Source organism: Anneissia japonica, unplaced genomic scaffold, assembly GCF_011630105.1.
Source record: "Anneissia japonica isolate Jap-2015-1 unplaced genomic scaffold, ASM1163010v1 scaffold287894_len555002_cov174, whole genome shotgun sequence".
Classification (NCBI taxonomy): Eukaryota; Metazoa; Echinodermata; class Crinoidea; order Comatulida; family Comatulidae; genus Anneissia; species Anneissia japonica.
In genome coordinates, this window is record NW_022753119.1 from 271,077 (window position 1) to 277,589 (window position 6,513).

Here is a 6,513-nt window from a genome sequence, read left to right on the forward strand (position 1 = left end):
GTTTGTTGTTGCAATGCAAATTGAGTAGACTGTTATTTTTAGCATCGAAAAAGTTTTTGCATAATATAAGGTCATGACTTCTTGCTCTAAACACGATTCTGATTGGCCATCACGCTCACCACACCACTGCTTGTATTGTTCTGTTTGCTTTTGTTTGAGCTAGCAGACTGTTACGTATTTTTAACTCGTACGTGGAGTGGATCGTTGATTTTACTTTATGAATTATCGTGAAATGTTGGGGCTTTCCCATAAATATGGGCTCTATTGTAATTTTCCGTAGTTTATATGTATTTCCGTAGTATCTGTCTCTTATACACATCTAGATGTGTATAAGAGACAGGTACAGTACTTGAGAACCCTGCACTTTCGATTCCACTCAGTGCATTATGACTTTGCGGTGAATTTCAATGACGTCATCTTTGTCTCAGCGTATCAACGTCCCAGTGTATCAGCGTCTCAGTGTATCAGCGTTTATAAGACAACGGCATTATAGTATACAGACGTCGCGATCATTTTGACATTAGACGCCATTTTACCCAAGCGATCGTAAATCATAGCAGATTTGCCAGCTTACAAAAACCACTTGGTTGTCGTCAGAATTCTTTCATATTTGGTCAAAATGTTAATTACTTATTTCTCTAAATTACTGTTATAATAATTAGAAAAACCATGTACCTTTTTAACAGCAAAAGTTGATTTTATTCGAGTAGTAACTTCGGACGTCAACTGCAGCGGAAATAAACAATGAATGAACACAAAACAAATGCGTGACTGTTCTTTAACCTTTTGTCTGCCTAAAAATGCATGACATAATCGATTTTTAATCAGAAACGTAATTTTCACGATTTTTTTAAAACCCAACACCGTGAACCGGAAGTTCACGGTCGCCGCGAACGTCTAACCAAAACAATCAAGTGTGACGTCACGCTTTGTAACGTACCTAGCCTAGGCTTGGTCGCTCTTCTTGTTGCTGGCATATTCCTAGCCTAAGCCTGGCTTACAGCAGCCTAGCCTCTGTTGCTGGAGCAGCATCTACAGTAGGCTACTATACTGTAGGCCTAGGCCACTGTTTAATATTTTACTTTCGTGGCAAACCATCTTTTATCTATAATCTCTAAATGTTGGGATAGACAATGAATAATCTTTAGACATGTGGTCCGTGAAGACTGTTGACATCCAGATGGGTCCGCAAACGCAAAAATGTTTGGAACAACTGCTGTAATCCATAATTAATAGTTGTCTAATTACTAATTCTATTCTTTAATTATTGTCAAAGAAATAAATAATGAATGTTTCGAAACTGTTTGTCAATGAATGAGTGTATACCACAAAGGACTTGCATTTTAAAAATAGGACCAACATACAGTAGCTTGTTAAAATGCAAACAAAATCATAACAGTGCCTTTGTCTGAGAATAGAAGAGTAAAGGATCTCTTTAAAGTTTTATTAGAGACTGGATCTGGCTAATTAATTAGTAAACTCCTTTTGGAGCATCACACCGACTCATTTCAGGTGCCTTTGTATTATTACCTTACCTTGAATTTACCTTGAATCTTCGAGACTTAGAGATCAAAGCTCATTTGTCCCTCAATCATTATCGAATCCTCTTCGGTCATATACGGGCAAAATTTAAGGTGGTGGCCAGACCAGACTTTCTCTAAGCCTGCTTTAAAATGATTTACTAAACACTGAAGAATTTTAATTTTAAAATTCATTCAAGAATTTTAATTTTAAAGAATCAATTAGTCAACAAAGGGTGGAAATTGTGTTGTATGGGAGTTTGGCAAAATGGACACTCATAATAATGATACTTAGTTTGGAAATCATATTTGTACTCTTACAATACAAGTTTATATCAAGAATCAATTGCTTGTTCTGCTTATGACCCCTTCTAGAATTAACTACCTGATACTTAAATCATCTGCGTATTTCCATATTGGAATAAAGTGGATAAAAAAAAAAACGAATTATAACCCAAATTCCTCACATGAGGGACACCACAATGTCATATCAGACACACTGTTTATAATGACTTAGTATTTAGATAGAAAACTACCAATAATAGGAATGATAAATGGAGAATATTTGTTATTATTTGTGTAGTCAACTGATCAAAACAAATTTCCTCCCAGAATCAATTAACACAGTCATGTTTCATAAAATCCACAAGATAATGAGTGGTAGTAGACAATACAGTATATTACATATTCTATACTGATTTCTGTTAATTAACTTAGCGATAACTTCCACAATTTAACCTGCCAGAAATGGTGTCACTTTTCAACATTCAATGCCTTCTTAATCTACTGTAGGTCTACAATTAATTCTTTTTGTCTACCTGAGCCATTCGATGTTATTTTATATGAATACATGGATATTAATAATACGAAGAACTTATGAACCATCTTAAACCTCTCTTCATTACAATGGCCTGTCACTAAACTAGTTGAGAACTTCTAAGTAACGAGTGCGCACAATATTCATAATTTAAAAAAGTTTGTAACTGTTGAGTATGCTATTAAAAATGAGTTGTCAAATTATATAAAATTGATAAAATTCTCCTTTAATATTACTTCTTATGATCTACTGTATACTCCCATCACAGCATGGTACTGACACTGTACAATATATAAACATCATATTTTTTTTGTAAACAACTGTTTCTACTGTACCAGTGATGTAATATAATAGATAACAACATCATAAAGGGCATCATTAAAGGGATAAGCTTATGAAGGTCAAAGGTTGCCATTGCTCAATATTGAAACATAATCTGCAATATGTTAAGGTTTTATTTAATTTAGTTTAATAGTAGTGCGGTATTTAGCTTTCTCTACAAGAGTAGTGGGTTCAAGTCTGTGGCTCATATATTGTTTTTTTCACCAAGAGGTATGGATACTGTACAAATGACACAACAATGGTCTGTGGATTTGTTTTTGTCACCTTGTTTCTAGTGTGTGTCTCCATGAATAAAGCAGAAATGGCACCAGTCAAAGCAGGCATTTCCCCACTCATCCAATAGGCCTGGACCCTGGTTTAGCCAACAACAGGGTTGTCAGACCAAAACAATAATTAGCAAATTATCAAAAAAACTTTGTTTTGATTGCCAATTCCTAATATAGTATTGCGGTCTCTACTAAAACATGAAAAACTCTCCACATGAAACCTACCAGGCATTTTATTCCAAGGCTCCAGTACTGTAGGCCCCTTGGCTCATACCACCTGTCGGACCTATTGTTGGCAAATTTCTGGAGCCACCACTGCAATAAATAATAAGGTTTTTTTTTTTGTTTTGCCCAGAATCTGATCTTGCGCAACTAATGCTGTAATCAATATGGAGTGGAGTAGGTTGCTCCATCGCATCATATAGTCAAATCCCTAAGAGAACAGTTAAATTTCATTTAAGCAATATTGGTAACATTCAGAAAATATCTTTCTAAACACACTACTGTAAATGCCAGTCAACACATCTGTGTCTTTTCATCTTATTCATTTATTTACCATATTTATAGGCTATAGCACCCTTTGCATGATAAAAATACCAAAAACAAAATAATGCTCACTTTCCTCTGAAACAGACCATGTTTGCTTCTAAGAGATTAACACTTATGTCATTTTTATGATAATAATTATAAGGAAAACATTATTGAGATGATGATGATAAAGATGGTTTATTATTATAATGATGATGTTGATAGCAACAGTGATAGCAATTATGATTTTATTTAATAATTTGACGAATGTGAGAAAACAATGTAATTGATCATTGTCTTAAATAATACAGTAATTAATCCCACTACCAACATGTATACAAAATTGTAAAACTATAAGGATGGCGAATTATGAAATATTTTATGAAATAATGTCAAACTAGTGACAAACTAAAGTTAGGGTTTCTAATGCAAAATTAGCATGACATCTGTAGTCTTCTTGCCAATTTGTAGTATACATAGGTAGGTTATTGTTATTCTTATAAAATGAGAAGAACAAACGAGTGACAGAAAGCTGTGACTAGTTACGAATCTGCCCGAAATATCAATCAATTGATTGGAGTCATTGGAGCGTCCCTTCTTCATTGTGCTCATGATTTGCCAGATTAGTTCTTCGGTTTTCATAACAGTTTGCTGATAATGGGGATTTGCTATGGAATTCAGCAAATGGGTGAATTCCACACATTAAACTTTTAAAGTATGACACTATCAACTTACAGATTTAAAATCTAAAGTTTTCAATCCAAAGTTTCCACCAGAATTTGCTTATCCTTAAGGATAATTTGTGGAATATGCCCTCAATTATTACATAAATATCTGTGTATATATTTGCATTTTATTGGCTTCATATTCAAAAACTATTGTAGATTTCTTAGTCTATGAAAATGACGTTTCTATAGGAAGTAACAATTGAGGAACAGGTTTTTAAATGAATTAAATATGAATAGTAAACAATAGCCTGAGTAGGATACTGTAGGTGTTATTAACGAGAGCTTCACTGACAATGAAATATTGTATATTGTTTTGTATGTTGTAGGTCTTCATGACAAGGTGGTTCTGAAATGGGCTTGTTTCATATGGCCCACTTTGATGTTTGATAATTTAAATAAAAATAAATAAATGTAGTCTATTAAAGGACTTTCAATTGTCTTAAATTTAATTTTAAAGATCACCAAATATATATACGTAAAAGCAATAATATAAAAATATAAAACTACATAATTAATACAAATACAAAAACATTCAGGAGAGTTAAAAGATTAAAAAGGTAGATAGAGATAGAAATCTTTCTTTATCCTGGGTACTTAGTATTGTTACACTGTTCTTCCCTGGGGTCCAGGGTATGATCTTAAATTACATTAAATTACAAAACAAAATTAAAAGAAAAATGCACAACAAAATATATATTAAATAAATTACAAAAATACAAGAAACAGAAAAGAAAAACAAATTGTTAAATTAAATGAGATTTTTAAAGGATTGTAAGGAAAGGGAATGAATATTGCTATGAGCGTCTGATGATAAATTATTCCATAATTTAACTGAGCGATATTTAAATGTTCTTTTTTCAAGAAAAAATGTTAAAATGGTATGCAAGGTATGCAGGACAAAGCGCATGTTCCTGGTACAAAAACAAAGGCTGCATGTTTTTAGCTAAATTTTGCACCTAGACAACTCACACTAAAAAAGCAATATCTCGCAAAGTCTACAAAGTTTCAGATTGTTCATACAAGGCAAGAATTTTTTTTATACCTTTGTTTTATAAAAGTGAACCTGCTGAACGCAAATATTGATGATTGCGAATAAAAATAGCATTTTATTTTTGGCCAAATAGGCCGCCACGAAAAAATAGAAATTTCAGAAAAAAATAACAATTTTCTTTGTTTTTATTATGCCCTCCACTGCCTTGAAATCTCCAAAGAAAAGATACATATATTTTTTTCAAATTATGTAAATTTGAAGCATTCAACCATCCTATTTTACGTTCAACAATAAAATTTATTTTCAGTTTCTCATCTGTCTGGATGATTTTGGCAAAACTATTTGTTAAATAAGAAAATGAAATTTTATTTTTATTCTGCCCTCCTCCGATAATCTTTAAAAAGAGAAGTACGCAAAACAAGGAATATAAAAAAAGTCTTGCCTAATGCATTGTATCTTGTCTTCTTTCAAGAATGATACTATAGTCTACAGTATGTGATCAGTTATTGCTAAGTGAATAAATGCTGCTCTCTAGTCTTATTGTCAACTTTTTGTTTATTTGTGTTGTGTAGAGAAAATGTTATAGCTCCCTCTTTGTACTTTGTATTCATATCTAATTAAACTTTTAGAATAAGAAAATAATCTGTGCCCTGTAATCTTAATTTTAAACTCCAAAAGTAAATGCTAAAAAGTAACCCAGAAAGTTTATGAATTAATTATCTGTTTTCTTGCTTTGTTTATTTATTTACATTTCTTTTTCGTAACTTACAGTTTACTTATGTGGAGTGGATTTTCTTCATTTCCATAATTTATTTTGCCATTGTTAGATTATTTTTATTTTACTAATTGTTTATTAGTTGACTTTTGCATACTGTATAAAAATTATGTTTTGTATCTATACTATTTAATACATCCTGAGAATAATATTTTCCTATTTCTTAAACCTACCTACTATGCTATATTCTACCATAAAACTGTCTTATTTCTTACTATTATATACTATCTACATTGTACACATAAATATTCTAATATTTTAATATTAATAAATAATTTATCAAGTAATTTAGATAATTAATTATTAAATAAGTGATTAAAAAACGAATTTATTTTTATGCATTAAAAATTAACGTAGGCCTATTTTTTTTTTCATACGCTACAATAAGTAGATGTTGATGCGTACATGCAGAACAATGCGTATAAATACATAACAAAATTACACACGTTATCTACACGCGCAAATTTTTCAAACAAACGGAAAAGAACGTTCATCATCATCATTCAGAACAAACAACAGAAACACATACAACGATGCACTCATGAT

The 6,513-nt window shown here is 31.7% G+C and overlaps 1 protein-coding gene and 1 long non-coding RNA gene across 6 annotated transcripts in view; one reads left to right on the forward strand and one right to left on the reverse strand.

The window, feature by feature from the left end:
* Nucleotides 1-896, reverse strand: part of LOC117122689 — a 3,278-nt gene extending 2,382 nt beyond the window's left edge. Inside the window, exon 1 of the long non-coding RNA XR_004447736.1 lies at nt 676-896. This is a non-coding gene — a long non-coding RNA (uncharacterized LOC117122689). The remainder of the gene's footprint in view (nt 1-675) is intronic.
* The window catches only part of LOC117122688, a 28,622-nt gene that overhangs the window by 4,083 nt on the left and 18,026 nt on the right, over nt 1-6,513 (forward strand). The gene's annotated exons all lie outside the window — the stretch shown is intronic.